The sequence below is a fragment of the Polypterus senegalus genome, chromosome 7, assembly GCF_016835505.1.
Source record: "Polypterus senegalus isolate Bchr_013 chromosome 7, ASM1683550v1, whole genome shotgun sequence".
NCBI lineage: Eukaryota > Metazoa > Chordata > Cladistia > Polypteriformes > Polypteridae > Polypterus > Polypterus senegalus.
In genome coordinates, this window is record NC_053160.1 from 17,264,077 (window position 1) to 17,282,785 (window position 18,709).

Here is an 18,709-nt window from a genome sequence, read left to right on the forward strand (position 1 = left end):
GGCATTTCAAAGAGAGACCCCTTTCCAGGTTGGTTGGGTGTGCAGTGGATGTCAAAAAAGGGGGTCAATACAATACAATACAATACAATACAATACACAAAACAGAACACAAGAAATCTTCAAAACAATATAATAGTGCAATAGAAATATTACTAGTACAGAGCAGAATTTAACACCAGATGATATCACATAAGAGGATTTGGGTTTGTTCAGAATCCTGGAGACCTCATTCATCAAGCTGCCTCACCCTATTGGCCATTCCACAGCTGAGTCAGTGGTAGGCCAGCCAATCCAATGAAAGGACCCCTCTACACGATGATTTCAATGATCCTCCATCAGGGATGACTTTACCTTAGGCAGGCAGGATGACTTGGCAGGTGGGCAGTGGCACCAAGTGCCACATTTGAGTACCAAGAAGAGAAACAGAATAGGTTAGGGTTAGTATCCAATTATAACTATCATGTTACTTATGTTTTAGTCCTAATGACTAACAACAGAGATGCAGTCTGCACAGTTAATCAGCAGCTCTAGTCAGGGTGTGTTAAACTGAAGTTGTGAGTCTTCAGCCAGGATTTGAAAGCTGAGACCGAAGGGGCATCTCTTATAGTAGCAGGCAGACCAGTCCACAGTTTAGGGGCCCTGGAACTAAAAGCTGGACCTCCCCCTGTTATTTTCTTAATCCTTGGAATCATAAGCAGACCGGCATCTTGAGATCTTATTGTGCGCTCTGGTTTGTAAGTCATGATTAGTTCAGACAAGTAATCCAGACCTTGGCCATTTAATGCTTTATATACTGTTATCGATGCCCAGGGACATGTCCCCGCCGGGACGCCGGAAGAAGCAGTGGACCGGAAATGGGACAATATTTTACCTGGAGCACAGGAGGGTGGCCTCTCTGGAATGCATGGGGGTCACAGAGCTGCGAAACTCAACCCTGTGCAAAGACGGAGTCACTGCCAGGGGGCTCCCGGACGTGGTTGGAACCCTGGATGGCAGCACTTTCGCCACACCAGGAAGTGCCGCCGGAAGAAATTCCAGGGGCACCCAGAGTGCTTCTGGGTTCTCTATTGACACTTCTGCCACACCAGGAAGTGTCGTCAGAACGAGCACCTGGAGTCCATCCAGGTCATTATAAAAGGGGCCGCCTCCCTCCAGAAGCTGAGCCTGAGTTGGGAGGAAGGAGACAAAGCTTGTGAGGAGGGGAGAGGAGGTCATTGTGAAGAGAAAGAGAGAGAGATTGAGACTGTTGGCATTTTGGTATTGTGGATTAATAAAATGTGTGCATTTTGAACATTCTGGTGTCTGTCTGTCTGTGTCCGGGGGCATGCTTTTCACAATGCTAAAAGGAGAATTTTGAAATCTGTCCTAAACTTAACCGCGAGCCAGTGTAAGGATTTAAGAACTGGAGTTATGTGTTTGTGTTTTCTTGTTCTTGTATTATTCTTGCAGCGGCATTTTGGATTAACTAGAGGCTGTATAAAGAACAGTTTGAACAACCAATAAACACCGCATTGCAGTAGTCAATCCTACTAGAAAAAAATGCATGAATTAATTTCTCAGTATCCTGTTTGTTTAGAAAGCGCCTTAATTTCACAACATTTTAAGATGGAAGAAACATAATTGGGACAACTTTGTAATGTGTGCTTTAAAATGACATGCTAGAGTCAAAGAGAACTCCGAGATGTGGGCTGATTCAGTGAAATGAATGGTGATTCCAACTCAGTTAAATGATGACCAAATATTGTTGCGATCAGCATTGTTATCTCTAATAATTAATATCTCTGTTTAATCGGTGTTTAAAGACAAGTAGTTCTCACCCATCCTCTCCTTTAATTCACTAACATAACTAATTAAAGACAACATTGGAGAAATTTCATTTGATCTAAAAGAAAGCTATAACTGGGTGTCATCTGCATACGAGTGAAAATGAACATGATGTGTAGTACTCTGTGAGCCGACGTCACACTGCGTGAGATGTTCAGACCACTGCCTCACTGTTCTCCTCAATCAGAGCTCTCATGGCACCGCCTTTCAACCCCTCATTGTAAGCGCCATCTCATGTAACTGTTTACAAGATGAGAGGTGCCAGCACATGGACAAGCAGAAGGGCCAGGAGCGGTTTCATCCCCCATACATTAGGTGGCAGTGGTCCATTGGAAGCGTCCCAACTTGGACACCGGCAGGGGTTCATGTGAACTGGTGTACAGAAGTGCAATGCTATTGGGGTCCATAGGGCACTGCAAGAGGGTGCTGTCAGGAGGGGGAAGTGCACTGGTTCTAAAACTACCCAGAAGTGCTCTTCACATGTCATGCTCGGTCACCAGGAGCTGTTCCAGGTCCAGTATAAAAGAAGCTCCCAACTCTGACTCGCCAAGGTAAGTCAGCAGACGACCCTCAACTGGAGGCAGGAGAGGAAGAAGGTTTGTTGTTTGTATGGTATTGCCAGGGCTTCATTGTAAAAAAAAAATGCCTATTGGATTAAAAGTCGATTATTTGAACCTGTGACTGTAATGAGCATTATTGGGTCTGGAGTTTGGGTCTCGGTGGCACCCCCAGCTGGTTACAACAGCTACATTCACTTACATTATAATTACACGTAAACCCTGTCACCATATTGTGACTTAACCAGTCAAGCATGGGGATACCCCAGGGATCGATGCTGGGTCCTGTCTTCTTCTTCTGTCTTTATATACCTCCTCACAAGGCCCCATCATCCAGTCCCATGGTTTCTCATATCAGAGTTAGGTCAATGATACACAGCTGCACCTGTTGTTCCCTCCAGAGGACCAGCTAGAATCTCTGTATGTCTCACTGATATTGCAACCTGGAAGAAGGAACACCATCTCCAACTCAAACTGGCCAAGATGGATCCCAGTTTTTCTGCCTATTCAGTACCCCAACTGTGTTCACCTCGCCTCATTATCACTAACAACTGCCATGTCAGTATAAAACCATGGGATGGTCATCAATTAACAGCTGTCCTTCACTGACCAGATTTCAATGGACTTGCAGATTCACTCCATACAACATCTACAAGATCAGGCTGCATCTGACAGAGTATGCAGCACAACTCCTGGTCCAATTTTTGGTCATCTAACATTTGAACTACAGCAACTCTAAGCTGGCATGAGTACCAGCATGCATCGCCAATCTTCTGTAGAGAGCAGAAGCATGCCTGGTGTGTTAGGAACTTGTCACTCCTCTCTTTGGATCACTACATTGACTCCCTGTAGCAGCACATATTAAATTCACATCTCTGATGCTTACCTACAGAATAGTCAACTACAGTGGGTATAGAAAAGAATCCCTCTCTTAAATGAAAACACACAAATCAATATTTTTTCCAGCTTTACTTACTCAATGCAATCTATAATATCCAAGTGAAAGATATCACAGCTACAGTTCAGAAAAATAAAAAAAATAAATAAAAAGCAAGATATACTGAAATGAATAAAGGATCACCCCTCCTAAACTCAATCAGGCGTCAGTGCCCACCATTTCCATTGCAGACCCTAGTTACTGTGATCAATCCATGTGATTAGTGAAGCTGTTCCTGGACCGTTCATTCCTTTGCTTGTTGGTGCAACTAACAGCAAACCACTGACTATGGGTGGCAGGCAACTTTCCAAAGATCTCAGGGATAGAGTTGTGGACAGACATAAGGCAGGCAGGAGATGGTGACAAAACAATCTCAAAGGCTTTATCAATCCCAAGGAGTTCAGTAAAGTCCATAATAAAGAAGTGTCAAGTGTTTGGTACTACTAGGACCCTCCCCGGATCCGGCCATCCCTCCAAACTGGATGGAAGAGCAAGGAGGAAACTGGTAAGAAAGGCTACCAAGAGGCCAATGGCCACTTTGAAGGAGTTACAGGATTTGATGGCAAAGAGTGGTCATTAATGGTGTGCATGTGACAACAATTTCACAAGCGCTCCACAATGGTGGCTTGTTCGGGAGGGTCGCACTTCTCAAGAAAGGCCACATTAAGGCTCATTTGAGCTTTGCCAGAATGCACCTTGAAAATTCTGATGCCAAATGGAAAAAGTTCTTATGGTCAGATGAGACCAAAATCAAACTATTTGGCCTCAATACCAAACGGTACACCAAATGCAGCACACAATACCTACAGTAAAGCATGGAGGGGGCAGCATCCTGTTGTGAGGGGCCTGGGGCTCTCGTTAGGGTAGAAGGAGAAAATGGACGGGGCAAAATCCCATCAAATTCTTGAGGAAAACCTGCTACCCTCTGCCAGAAAGTTGAAGATGGGCAGAATGTTCACCTTTCAACACGACAACAACCCAAAACACACAGCAAAATGGACCACACAGTGTCTGAAGGAGAAAAAAGTGAATGTCCTGGTGTGGCCAATCAGAGCCAAGACCTAAATCTCTTTGTGGAAAGATTTGAAGATAGCAGTCCAGCAATGCTCACCATCCAATTTGAGCAAACTTGAACAGTTCTGTAAAGAAGAGTGAGGGACAAATATTACTCAATCTAGATGTGCAAAGCTGATAGAGAAGTACCAACAGACTCAAGGCAGGTGGGTCAGCAAAATGACATTGACATGGGGTGGTGCATGATCCTTTATTAATCTCAGTGTACAATTTTTCTGAACTGTAGCTGTATTGATATCTTTCACTTGGATGCTATAGGTTGCATTGAGTAAGTAAAGCTGGGAAGAAATATTTTTTGTGTGTTTTCATTTAAGAATGTAAAGCAAAAAAAAAAATGGGAATATTTCAAAGGAGGGGATTCTTTTCTATACCCACTGTATATACATGGAAACCATTGTGAGGTTCTGTTCTCCTTCTCACCCTCTCAGCCTCCATTTAAAATTCTATTTCCCTGAAAGGGGTTAGGACACATTCAGAAGCCTCCCTTGTTTGGCACATTTCTATCTAACTGATATTAAGTTTTCATAATTAAGGAATTGTTACCAGCTTGTATTTTTCTTCTGAGCTCTTCACTTGTGGTGATCAGATTGGCACCCTTGTCCTGTAACAATTCTTGCCAAACAATCATACTTGATTGTGTTGGCCTCTTTTGTAAATTGCTTTTGGATGAAGGTGTCTGCTAAGAACAATACATGAAAATGTAAAATGTTGGTCTTGTTAGGTGCAGGAATCACTGAAGTGGAATACAAAAGACTGCAGGCATATTGATTAAAAAATTAGCAATTAATGAGGTGCAACAGTTGGCACATAGTCAGGACTCCGGTAATATGGTTTGGAATGCCATACCTTGGCGTGGTATTTAAACGAAGTCCCAAGCAGGAGTGAGCTTTCACTCATTCATGGACCAGCTTCAGAGGAACTCCCTGCAGAAGCACAACCTTTTGTGTAACTTGACTGGGTTTGTTCCCATGTTTATTGGAAGGACGACCATCTCAGCAGCACTCCATCAATCATTATTGTGAAAATTTTTGTTCTTTATTTCACCTTATACAATTTTTCGAATTAGGAATTTGTTAGTTTTTGCATATCCCTTGGGGTCAGAGCGCAGGGTCAGCCATTGTACAGCGCCCCTGGAGCAATTGAAAGTTAAGGGCCTTGCTGAAGGGCCCGGCAGAGTAGGATCTCTTTTGGCAAAGATGGGGATTCGAACCAGCAACCTTCGGGATACCAGCGCAGATTCTTAGCCTCAGAGCCAACACTCCACCCTACAAATAAAATTGAAGAAGTTGGGGACCACCGGGACTCTTGCTGGAGTTGGCCGTCCAGGAACTGTAAGAAAGGCCTTGTTCAGGGAGGGTACCAAGAACCCAATGGTAACTTTAACTAAATTTTAGAGATGGAAGAACCTGCCGGAAGGATGGCCATCTCAGCAGCACTCCATCAATAAGCAGAAGTCACTGTAGCTGCAGGAGAGTAAGGCAGGATCAAGTACGGGTAAAAAACGTGCCGAAAGAAATCTCTCAGTCCAAAAGTTTGTTTTAAAATATTTAGTGAAAATTCAAAGCAAATAATCCACACAAGAATAAAGAAAAAAGGTTGTTACACACATAGAATAAAAGGCAAACAATTTGAAAAAATGTAATCTTCTCTAAAGTTAAGTGTAAGAGCCAAAGTTAAAAGTTAAAGCTTTGAGTTAAACTCATATTAATGTTTGCTTAATTTGAATAGAATATACATTTCTTCCATAGTCACAGTCTTTTTCCCGATGTAAGTTAGTAAGAGATAGAACGTTCTTGCTATAACTGTGATACAGTGTGACAACTGTGTCAGTTATTGTTTAGAACAGATCCCAGTACACAGGGACTTAAAAGACCCATTTTCAGTTTAGAAATGGGATAGGCATACAGTTTTCTGATCATCATTTTGAAATGGCTTAGAAACGTTTTAAAGTGTGTCACACACATGCGAATAGGGGGCAGCTGAAGGGCTTAACAACTAGTAGTAAGGGGGCGGCGGAGTACACTAACTCTCTTTCTAAGTCTCCTGCGGTCCTTTCCCGAGAAATCCCACCAGGAACCGCTGCCTCAACTCGGAACACATCACTTCCGGTCCCAGCCCCTGAGGACGACATCACTTCCTCCAGACTTCCTATAAAGCCTCTCTCCCTTCCTCTGGATTTCAGTTCTGTTTTGGACTCAGTCTTGTAAACTACTCTTGCTTACAATTCTTTCATTTTGCAGCCAGGAACAGATGAAACAGGTGGCTGCCCCAAACCTTTACCATGTCTGAAGTGATTTGTGACGATTTGAAATGTAACAAGATTTAAGCTTTAAACTTTTCCTTTTTTTTTTTGCTACTTTAATTTTCTCTTTTTTGTGTGAACTGTTTCACTTTGAACTTTAACTAAAACTTTTAAAAAACGAAGATTTTTGTCTGGAATTATTTCAGCGCCTCAGGCTTTTGCTGAATCCCATTTTTAAGCTAAAGCAGCTGAACTTTGGTCATTTTGGAAAAAACGCAGCTGCACTTAGCATTTCTTGTAAAACTTTAGTGGTTTCTATACTTAAGGATGCTTTATTTCTTCTTCTGTATGCTTTAAACTTACGGCGCTGCACATTCAATAAAGTACGTTGTCTTTCATGTTACTTGGCACTTAAGGCAAGCAAATCACGATTTAAAACCGTGTGCCTTCTACGCCAAACACAGGGCAAGGCTGATCACTAACTGAGAATAATGTTTAGTCAGAATATAACAATTCTATTCAACTGATGAGGGTTATACAGGGTGGTCCCGATCTAATTATGCAGATCCAGATCGTCTGGATGACTTTGATTTATGCAGGGACGATTCCAGTTCAGCGCAAAGACGATTCTTCATGTCGTCAGTTTGCACACTTCTCAATGGTCCGGGATTTTTTGGTTGATTTTCTATGTAATAAACTTAATAAGTTATAGCGTAATGAAAATTGCATAATTAGATCTGGACCACCCTATATGAACCTGTCATAGACTATGCACCAATATTTAGGAAAACATTTATATAACTTAAATGACTAGCAAATGACTCTTACAGTCACTCTTGAATGAAAGTTTTTTGACAGCCTCTTTGATTCCAGGGGTCTCCAACCTTTTTTTCCCCTGAGAGCTACTTTTACAGAATGAAAATGGCCGAGAGCTACTCATGTTTTCTAACGTTTATTCTCACAGCTTATATCAACCTTAAACAAACTGAATAAGCTTGTTTTGCCTGAACATTTACAAAATAAAAATATTGAGTTTACCTGCAAGTGCATTTTGTATGTCTGTATGCATTTTCTAGAGTATCTCACGCTATTGAATTAAAATATGAATGCTGTCAAAACAAAACAAAACAAAACAATGCAATTCCAAATCCACAGATATGACTTATTCGTTTGTCACTTTATTCACATGTCCAGTTGCATGTGTGGTGTGTTTTTTAGTTAGCCAGATGACTCAACAAGAGAGGCAGGTGTCTGGTGGAGTGGAGCCCCCCCCTTAGGTTCACTCTTATGGAGTCATTTAAATGTTCGTCTGTCAGTCTTGTTCTGAACTTTGATTTCATGACATTCATGTCAGACTCACCGAGGAATGGAAACCCAAACAAAGCAGACATTTTCAGAGCTGCTTGGTGAAGATTCTTCTAGTTATCTGGCTCTACTAAGCCCTAGAAATGCAGAGAATGCTGTTGAGACTTTAACTGCACATTATTTTGAAGATTTACTAATATAAAATATATAAAATCCAATGTCTCTCTGTCTGTATGTCTGTCCGCTTTTTACGAGAGAACTACTTAACGGATTTAGATCTGGTTTTTTTCTATAATTTGCTTGAACATTCTAGTTGATTTTCTGTCTTCTCTCATTTCGCTATGTATCACAGTTCGCTTGTGGTACCGATTTATTTGCTCGAACCCGAAAGACACAGGGTGGGCCAAAGGGAGAGGCCTTCCTCATTCACTTGCCAGCTTTGGGGCATGTTCCTTAACTCCGCTTAGCTAGCGAACGAGAGAACAATTGAATTGAACTTTGTTTGATATTTAAAATAAAGTGTTAATTAGGTCTTGATGAGTTTGAGTCGGGATATTCTCTTAAGTGTATGCCACATTGAAAAGATAGATTGCAATTCAGATTGTGGATCGTGATTTTGTGTTAAAAGGATCGTGATATGATTTTTTGGGAAGCTCGCCCACCCCTAATTTGACTAATCAAGTTTTCAAATTTATGTAGGATTCATGAACCCTTTGGCGAGCTACTTGGAAAGGGGTTGCGAGCTACCGGTAGCGACATATTAGAGACCCCTGGACTACAGAGACAAAAATTGAACTCTTTGGGCAGAATTTCAAACAATATGTCTGTTCATTGCCTGCCTAATATCATCCCTATGGTGATGTCAGCATCATGGTATTGGGTGCTTCTCAGCAGCAGAAACAGGGAGACTTTGCAGAATTGAGGGAAGGATGAAAGCAGCCAAAATGCAGAGAGGATCTCGAAGAAAGCCTTCTTCATGGCACACACAATCTCAGATTGGGGCAATTAGTATGACAATAACCCAAAGAATTAGGCCAAGACAACACTGGAGTGGCTTTGGGACAAGTCCTTAAGTGTCCTTGAGGGGTCCAGGCAAAGCCCAGGCTTAAACTTTATAAAACATTGTGAAATGAAATGCCTTGACACCAGAAAAAGATTTGGGGCAGCCTCTCCGTACACTTGAAGTATGGCGGAAAAAAATGGCAAAGTAGCAAATGAAGGTCTTTACAGACAGGAGTCCAACGCACAGCTGATAAACAGGAGGATTACGGCGGTTTCTAACCCTTAAATACTTTTTTAATGCACTTTTTAAGGAAACATCACAATTCACCAAGAAAAAGTGAAATTTTAATGGAACACATATTGTTTTTTATGCAAAGAGCATCACAGTTACTGCACACTGATCATTTTACACACTGCCAATGAACTGTAAAAACTATTAAAAAAAAATACAGCAACAATCAATTATTAAATGTACAAGGTGCAATTGACACCTTTAATGAAATTAAGAAAATCACAGAGCCAGCTGCACTTGAACCGTCTGCACGTGAGCACACAGAGGCCAGCGCTGATGCTGGCAGGCTAGTCTGGTGTAGCGGCTGAATCCCAGGGACAGTGAGGCTGCAGTGCTGCGGGGGGTGGCAGTGGTCATGAGCTGGCTGCTCAACGAAGGTACGGCACTAACTGATCAGCTCTGGCCTGCTGGGAACTGAATATAGCTGGTTGCAGCGTTCAACAAATGTACGTCGCCGAATATACTATAATTCCATTGGCGACCGACTATAGCCGGTTCCGGCGGTTTAAGGGTTAAGGTCGGTCAAGGGAAGTGATGTCATCAGGCAAGGACTTGGAAGTGATGTCATCGGGCCCGTAAACCAGAAGCGGTATCCTCCGGCCCGGAAAACGGAAGTGATGTCATCTGTGTCGAAAGTGACATCATCGGATCTGGAGCCGGATGTGCCATCCTCGGTTCCAGGCAGAATTTCACGGTTTTAGTCTGCAGGGATTAAAGAGAAAGGATTAGTGTACTCTGCCACTCCTTGGATCGGCATGGAATTACCTTCTTTTGAGTCCTTTGGCTGCCTCCCATGCACACGTATATGACAACACCTATGGAGAGACCTGAACGTGGCTGATTATGGACATTTCACATCCAATTTAACAGAATTTGAGACTATCTGCCAAGGAAGAAGGGGATTAAACTGCCCTAATACAGGTGTGCAAAGCTTGTTGAGTCTTACCCCCTGAAGGTTCAAAGCTGCAATTGAGAGAGGGGCCTCTACAAAGTACTGCCTTTAGGGTCTTTGAAATTAGAAATTATTTAAACAGATGCATTCCAAAAGGAACAAAAACAATCAGATGATGACTGGCCTCTCATCTTAGGTAATCTCCTTTTGCAGGAATGATACTAGAAGAGCCCAATATTTAAGCACAGCTTATCATGTTTATGTGATTTTGGCTCATGATATGGCCCTGCTTACAGGTAAGTCACTTTTGTGGTTTAAGTATGTAATTCCAATATATAGGGTGTGAAATTTTGAAAAGAAATATTAAGTACAGGGTGGCATGGTGGCGCAGTGGTATTGCTGTTGCCTCGCAGTAAGGAGAACTGGGTTCGTTTCCTGGGTCCTCCCTGCGTGGAGTTTGCATGTTCTCCCCGTGTCTGTGTGAGTTTCCTCCGGGTGCTCCAGTTTCCTCCCACAGTCCAAAGAGTTGCAGGTTAGGTACATTGGCGATCCTAAATTGTCCCTAGTGTGTGCTTGGTGTGTGGGTGTGTGCCCTGCGGTGGGCTGGGACTCTGCCGGGGATTTGTTCCTGACTTGCAACCTGTGTTGGCTGGGATTGGCTCCAGCACACCCCCGTGACCCTGTAGGTAGGATATAGCAGGTTGGGTAATGGATGGATGAATATTAAGTACAATATCATCACAAAAAGATTCTTTGGGTTTGAGTTGGAAGTGACAATACAATAAAGCAAACTGGTAAAAAGAAAATAACGCCGAACCCTGTACTATATTGTGGTTGCATGTTTTTATTGCCCCATCATGTGTAATCACAACACTTTGTTCAAATGTTGCTTTTGCCCCTAACACACTTCGTCACTCTGCTCACACTAATTCATATTGTTATGTCTGCTACTATGTGTGATATGTGAATGAGACATAACAACAGTTTTGCTGATAGATTTTCCCCTCACGCATTCATCTTTCATTCATTTTCAAAACATGGCTGGGGGCCTACCTGTACAGAAAATCATACGTATTGTTAAAGCCTGCCATTGTATGAAAGGCCTTTAGAGTCTAAAATGAGCATGGGGGCTGTAGGAACATTAGAAGACATTGGCGGTGATGCCCCTGGTGCCCGCAGCCATGGGCTCATTCCATTTCCCAGGACATTTGATAGTCATATCCGAGATGAATAACTACGACAAATCAGGACGCAGTGATCAGTGAAGGTTTATTCAACAAAACAAAAGGCAAAAAAAGTCTGAAAATAAAGTGCTGTGCATCAGCGTCATCAAAAAATAATTCATAAAATCAGTAGAGTGGTGAAGCAGTTAACATCCAATAAACAGAGGCAATAAACAGTTAAAACAGTGTAATAGCAAGAAGAAAGTCTGAGGTAGCCACTCCGTATACTTGAACAATAAATGCCAGAAAACAATGCAGTGAGTAATCTTAACAGACAAGAGTCCACAACTGAACTTAAAAACAACAGAGATGGTATGGCGCTTTAATAGGCCAGAGACAGGAAGAGGCGTGTCGGCTGGGCTGTACCCGGAAGTGATGTCAGTCTGGGAGGGTGGAGCCTGCAGAGGAATTGGGAGTGGAGTTGAGTTGGTTTTCTCTCTAAGGCACAGGTGTCAAACTCCAGGCCTGGAGGGCCGCAGTGGGTGCAGGTTTTCTTTCTAACTCTTTTCCTAATCAGTGCCCAGTATTCACTGCTAATTAACTTCTTTTCCCTCTATTTTAATAGCCCTGTTTTTAAGGATTAAATCTTCTGAATTGATTCTTTTCTTCATTAAATGACAGCCAAACAGAAATGAGACATGAAACGAACCAACAGATGACCAGCTAAACTGGGGCTTCAAACTCCAACCAGTCCCTTAATGAGAAGCTGATTCTTGCTGTTAATTAAACCCGTTATTCAATTCCATGGCTTGTTGCTACTCTCTTTTTGCCACAGCAAAACTGTTTCCAAAACTGTTGATATTCTTTTTTTTTTATAAGAACTCCTAAAATGTTTTGGTACCCTGAGGGATCAACCAGGCCCACACCTAGGAAATTCTTGGCCCCAGGCAGCTGACAGAGTTCGGGCCCCTTTCGTGTTTCAAATATGTGCGTATATTAAAGGGTGGGCCCCTATCTATCTCGGGCCCCTGACAAGTGTCATGGTTGCCACCCCAGGTGCGGGCCTGGATCAACCTTACTGAGATCTTCATATTTATTTTCAGATTTTGTTTGATGGGTACAGGTGAGCTGGTCATGTCCTGCTTGTTTTATGTCTCATTACTGCCCAGCTTCTAATTAAGGAAAAAACTACTAAGGGGCCTGAGTCAAGCTAATTAAAGCTAAGTCTAAAAAAGTTAATGAGCATCAAAACTGGTCACTAATTAAGAAGATGGTTAGAATGAAAATCTGCAGCCACTGAGGCCCTCCAGGACTGGAGTTCAACACCCCTACTCTAAGGATATGTAAGAGGAAGGAAAAAAGATGCTGCGATCCGGCGTAACGACACATTTAGTCAAGCCCACAGACTATGTCCGATGTGCACGTGTGTGACAACAGGAATAAACTCACCATCTTTGAACTTGTTCCCAAGAGCTTCATTCTCTTTCTCTCTCATCTCAATCTGCTCACCCATGTTATCAGGTAGGCTCAACAGGGCTGACACATCAGCGACTGCGAACCACATAATGACTTTGGGTCTCAGTCACCTTCCATCGGCAACCAACTCTCTTGTCCTGCCACCTACTGTCACTGTCCTCAGGACCACTGCAACATTTGATTAGATAGATAGATTTTTATTTGTCCAGTGGAGGAAATTTGGCTTTTCACAGAAGCTCTTTAAATAAATAGACACATAATTGGGTAGATAAATAAAATAAATACATACGTACATACTGTCGCACACGTGCGAGTAGGAGGCAGCTAAAGGGCTCAAGTAATTGTAATAAAACATCCGACCAGGGGGCGGCGGAGTGCGCTGACTGTCTTTCTCAGTTCCCTACAGACCTTTCCTGGGAAATCCTGCAAGGTTCCGGCACCTCTGAAGACATCACTTCCGAAGCCTGCCCCTTTGATGACGTCACCTCTGAAGCCGGCCCCTTTGATGACGTCACTTCCGAAGCCGGCCCCTTTGATGACATCAGTTCCTCTCAAGACCTTTAAAGCCTCCATCTTAGGCTATTATAGCAGTTCAGTTTGGGACTCTGTGAGATGCACATCGATTCTTTGATAAAGGAAACCCTTTTGCAGCTGGGAAAAACAATATACGGGTGGCTGCCCCAAACCTTTCTAATGTCTTGGACTCGTTTTTATGACACATACATATAAATATACATACACTATGATCTGAGCACACACCAGAATGGCTAAAAATTTCTAAAAAGAAAGAAAATTTCTGACTTGGCATTCCCAGCCCAAATGAAGCATTATCCAGGGGTACTGCTGTTAGTATAAAGGAACCCCTGTTGCGTTTCTTGACACATTTCTGATGAATAATTTGTTGACTGAAAGTCCTCGGTGTTGGTGTGTCAGAGAGAGGATGTGTAGCATTGCTCATAAAGGCACTCCATTTTGTTTTAATTTTCTCCTCCTCTACAACCTCCAGTGTGTGTCCCATAACTGAGCCTGCCCTTTTAATTAGCTTATTGATTTGGTGGGTGTCTCTTGAATTGATGTTACCAGTCCAGCCCACCACTACACAGAAAATCGCACTGGTCATTAAAGTGTTGTAGAAGATGCCTTATGAAGTATCAGTTACTGAAATGAGCCGGTGGCCATTCTTACGTTATTTCTAAAGTTGTCTGTTCCAGTGTTTCCAATCGTCTTCCAGCGCCTCATGCCATGTGCCTCTCTGTGTTCCCCACTTATCTTCTGCAATACTTTATTTATCCAGCACCCCCTATTTTCAGAGTAATATGCTGGTTTGCATCCCGGATTACCTTTGTATTGACTCTGTGATACTGCATGCGATTCATACATGCATTCATTCACTCTTCCACACGTGAGGCAATGATCTTTATGTGCTAATTTGTATGACTGCTGCTAGCTTTAACATCATCTAATATGGAGCTGAGGAAAAAGACTGTATATTAATCTGCTGTCAGGCGTGGCTCGATTGTGGTGTGTGTTAACCCGCCGGGGCAAGAGGGAGGCTGTTGCTAATGTTCTCTTCTGTTTCTTTCTCCAAGAAACTGCCCAAGGAGGACACTCAGCTCTGTCCTTTCTCGGAGGCGTGCTACAAGAAGCCCAGATACCCAGAAGTCATTATATATCTCCAAGAGTGAACCTCTGGATGGAGCTCCCAAAGGAATAACCGTTTGTTAAAGAGAAGCCATAACAGCTAATTGTGGCCATTTGTTTTGTTTCACCTTAAGACTCTATCTGTGTTGGACTCAGTTAATTAAACAAGATGAACCTGTTAGTGTCCCAACTTTTTCCTGTTGTAAAGAACTTTCAAAATATGGTGCAAAATTCGAGAAATGGAGGGTTGTTGACCCAGATCATCACTGTAGCAAAGCTGCATTTAACCTGTGGCCAAAATGGATGGCCAAGATAGAGAAGCACAGATGGAGTGATCACATAACATACAAGATTTGTTGCAAATATTATTCCATCTCTGTCAAATCGATACCTTTTTACTGATTCATTATTCTTGAGCATTTCCAAAATATTCCTCTTTTTCAGGGGCCTCATGTATAACACCATGCGTAGAATTCACACTAAAACATGGCGTGTGGACAAAAGTGGACATGTGCATACACACAAAAAGACGTGCGAAAGCCAACTTCCATGCACTCCTGCTCCATAAATTCCGGTCAGCGTGAAAAGTAATGCACGTGCACATGCCTGATGTCCTACCCCAACTCCTCCCATATTTTTGCACATTTTAATATGCAAAACAGTATAAATATTTCATTTCCCGTTCAGTGTTTGGTTAAAAGACAATGGCAAAAGTACATCAAAAAAGAATTTCAGTGAATGTGAAGTGGAGGCAAGGAAAAACGTACTATTTGTTGGCTTAAGTAGTGGTATAAGCAACAAAAGGAAGTTGATCGAGTGATACAGAATGGGGGAGAAACTCTGAAGTTCAAGTTCAGAAAGTCGCACAGTGCCTGAAATAAAAAAAGAAGTGGTCAGATATCAAAGTCACTGTGAAATGGCGAGTCATAGCCCACCGTCTGAGTGTCATACGGAAGCATATTAATGTACAGAGAAAAGAAAAAAATAAGGACCCAGTGAAGAAGAAAAGGTTGAAATGTTGACTTTAATCTCGAACTTTCTACTTTAATCTCATAGTTTATTTTGTCATTAAAGTACAACGTCGTAAACTTCATCTTAATATCAATGTTTAATTTACTAGAGTTTCTTAGATCCCATCATAACTAAAACAGCACGTGTAGCAGTAGAGGTTCTGATCCACCTCTTGAACCCTCAGGTACCACTCCAAACACCAAGTAAAAGTCCAAGACTCTTTTGTTTTCTTATAATACAGTGCACCAAGCACCTTCCCCTCTACACTATTCATACAGTAATTAATCAACACTCAGACAATCCTCCTCTCCCAGACACTTAGCTACCCTTCCTCCCAGCTCAGCTCCCTGTCTGGGCTTTCCCAGAGTCCTTTATACTCCCTGACCCAGAGGTGTTCCGGCCCAACAGTCCACAAGTCCTTATTCCTTCCGGGTCAGGGTAAATATCTTCACCCCGGAAGCACATCATTTCTTCCTGTCACGGGATTATGACGCACTTCCGGGTTATAGGACATATATGAGTCCACGGGCCTCCCGACAGCGACTCCCAGTGGTCCCCAAGATATCCAGTAGGGCTGTGCATAAAAACTACATAGTCCATGAGGCCCTGCTGGAATTCGGGGCCCGTCCATGTTGTCGGGAGAACTCCTCCTGGCGGCCTGGGGGTGAGGGCCGGAATATGAAGCCGGCCATCCACCACACACGTTAAATGCTTTCTATTCTATGTATTCTATGTGTGTGACTCACTATGACCTTCTTAAACAGACTTTCTCTTTCACAGACAAGAGTGCGCAAACACTGATATTCACACAGAATACATTACATTCATGATATCACAGCTCTCTGAACATTTTAGAATACTAAGATGTATACCTGATATCATTTTCATGATGAAATGCATTAAATCATGTATTGAACATGAGGGCATGGTGGCACAGCAGTAGCGGTGAGCTGTCGCTCGGTTCAGGGATTGTTCCTGCCTCTCACAAGATGTTTGCTGAAATAATTTATCGCTGAAGGTACTGTGTCTTTCAAACATACCAACCCCCAATTCCTGTCCTTCCTTTTCTTTCTTCACATAACCAATTGCCACACAATAAGCTCTGTACTAAATGTTGGAGCTGTAAGCTTAGAATGCTGATTCTTCAAAAAACTTTAAAGGAACACTGAAAAGCCATACATGTTTAATTATTCTATTCATCTATTCATCCCGGGTCACGCCAGTCCCAGCAAGCATACAGTGCAAGGCAGGAATAATCCCTGGATGGGGCGCCAGCTCATCGCAACTGCTGAGTCACAGCGCCCTCATGTTTAATTGTTAACAGTATACGTTATTTAAATGAAGTTAGTACTAGAGTATTGTACCATGTTAGCCATTATGAATGCAGTGAGAAGTCAAGCAAAATGACTCCTTTTATTGGCTAACTAAAAAGATTACAATATGCAGGCTTTCGAGGCAACTCAGGCCCCTTCTTCAGGCAAGATGGAATATAGAAACTGGAGTTCCCTGTGTTTATATACACACTAGGACAAGTAACAACATTGGTAAATCTTTAAGTGAGACATCTTAAATGTAAAAAAATAATCTCTTCAGTCTGAAGTTAAAAATATATCTTTATAATGTAATATACTGTACATACTTTAATGCTTTTCATCTTAAAAATGATATCAAGTATACATCCTAGTATTCTAACTGCAGAACTCAAAGTGGACAGCTCTTGGAAATCTAAATCATCTTAGAAGCCAGATGCCATCACCTGTAAATACGCACTCCCTTCTATTGAATTGAATTGAATTCTTTTATTGTTATTGTATGTGTTATTATTGTATAATATAATTAAAAACAATGAAAAATATACAACATGAAAGCATACGTACAATATACAGTACATGTACATATGGTGCAGTTAGTGCAAATGGTTCATAAAGTGGCTCAGGTTGTGCAATATTACAGCTGTAGTGCAAGTTTCCAGTGAGGACATTACAATTCTAGGTACAAACAGTTTTACCAGGAGCACTTGATGGACTGATTGAGTGTGTTTAGAGCTCTTGGGATGAAACTGTTTTAGAACCTCGAGGTTCATGCTGGAAAGGCTCTAAAGCATTTGCCGGATGGGGGCAGTTCAAATAGACTGTGCGCATGGCTCGCAGGAATCCATGCAGATGCTTGTGGCTTTCCTGAGGCAGAGTGTGCTATAAATGTCTTCCAGGGTAGATGCTGGATTATTATATCCCAATAATCCTCTGCGCTCTCGACACAACCCGCCATAGAGCTTTTCGATCAGCCACTGTACAGCTGTGATTCCACACTCAGATACAGTGGGTTAAAATACCCACAGAGTGGTGCACTGAAAGTAATAACACTGAAGCAGCTGTGGCATTTGGAATAGCTTGGCCATTCCGTGGACTATTATATTGTTACAGGTTGATTACAATCAGGTGCCTCAAATTTAAACACACAGTAAGCACACAGGAACAGCAACACTGCTTTAACGGTGGCTGCTGCCAGTTTGCAAAGCCGAGCAGAAACACAGGTATGCAAGGAGGGTTGCTGCCATGAGAATGTGTATGGCTTTAAGCACGTGTAGTTTTTATACATCTTGCAGTGAGCGTGGAAACACATATTTTTGTGCATATGCCCCATTTATACATGAAGCCCTACATCTCTACCTGAAAGGCATTTTCTGGTGGCAGTTCACAAGCTCTCCTAAATCCTGGTGAAGTTATGAGTTATTTCCTAAGCTTGAAAAATTGATAAAATTACATCTACTCCTAAGATCCAAATATGTGTAATCCTGAGATTTTTGAGCCATTTATTGCTGATGTTCCTACTTTGAGATGTGTGATACTAAAATATGGACACAGAAGCCCTAAACGAAAAGTCTTCAAAAGAAGAGTGCAAAATATGGAAAGCAGCAGCTTCCTCCATGGTGTTCTGCCATATATGATGTTTTGCTTATGGTAGACTCATAAACTGAGATGTTCACCTGATCCATTGATATCCTTTAAGTATTCAGCTGTTATTCTCATCAATGTTTTTCACCTCATTGAGGATTCTGTGCTGAGCCGTTTGGATCATTTTGGCTGGATGCTCACCTCTGGTGAGAGGAGCCAGAGTACTAAATGGTCTCCATTTATACACAGTTTATCCAACTGTGGACTGACGAATATCTAAACACTTTTCAAATGACTTTGTAACCCTTGTCAGCTTAATGCAAATCAACAATTTCTGATTGTGCATCTTCTGTGATCTTTATTTTAATGAGATGTGCTTCACATTAGGAGATGCTTCTT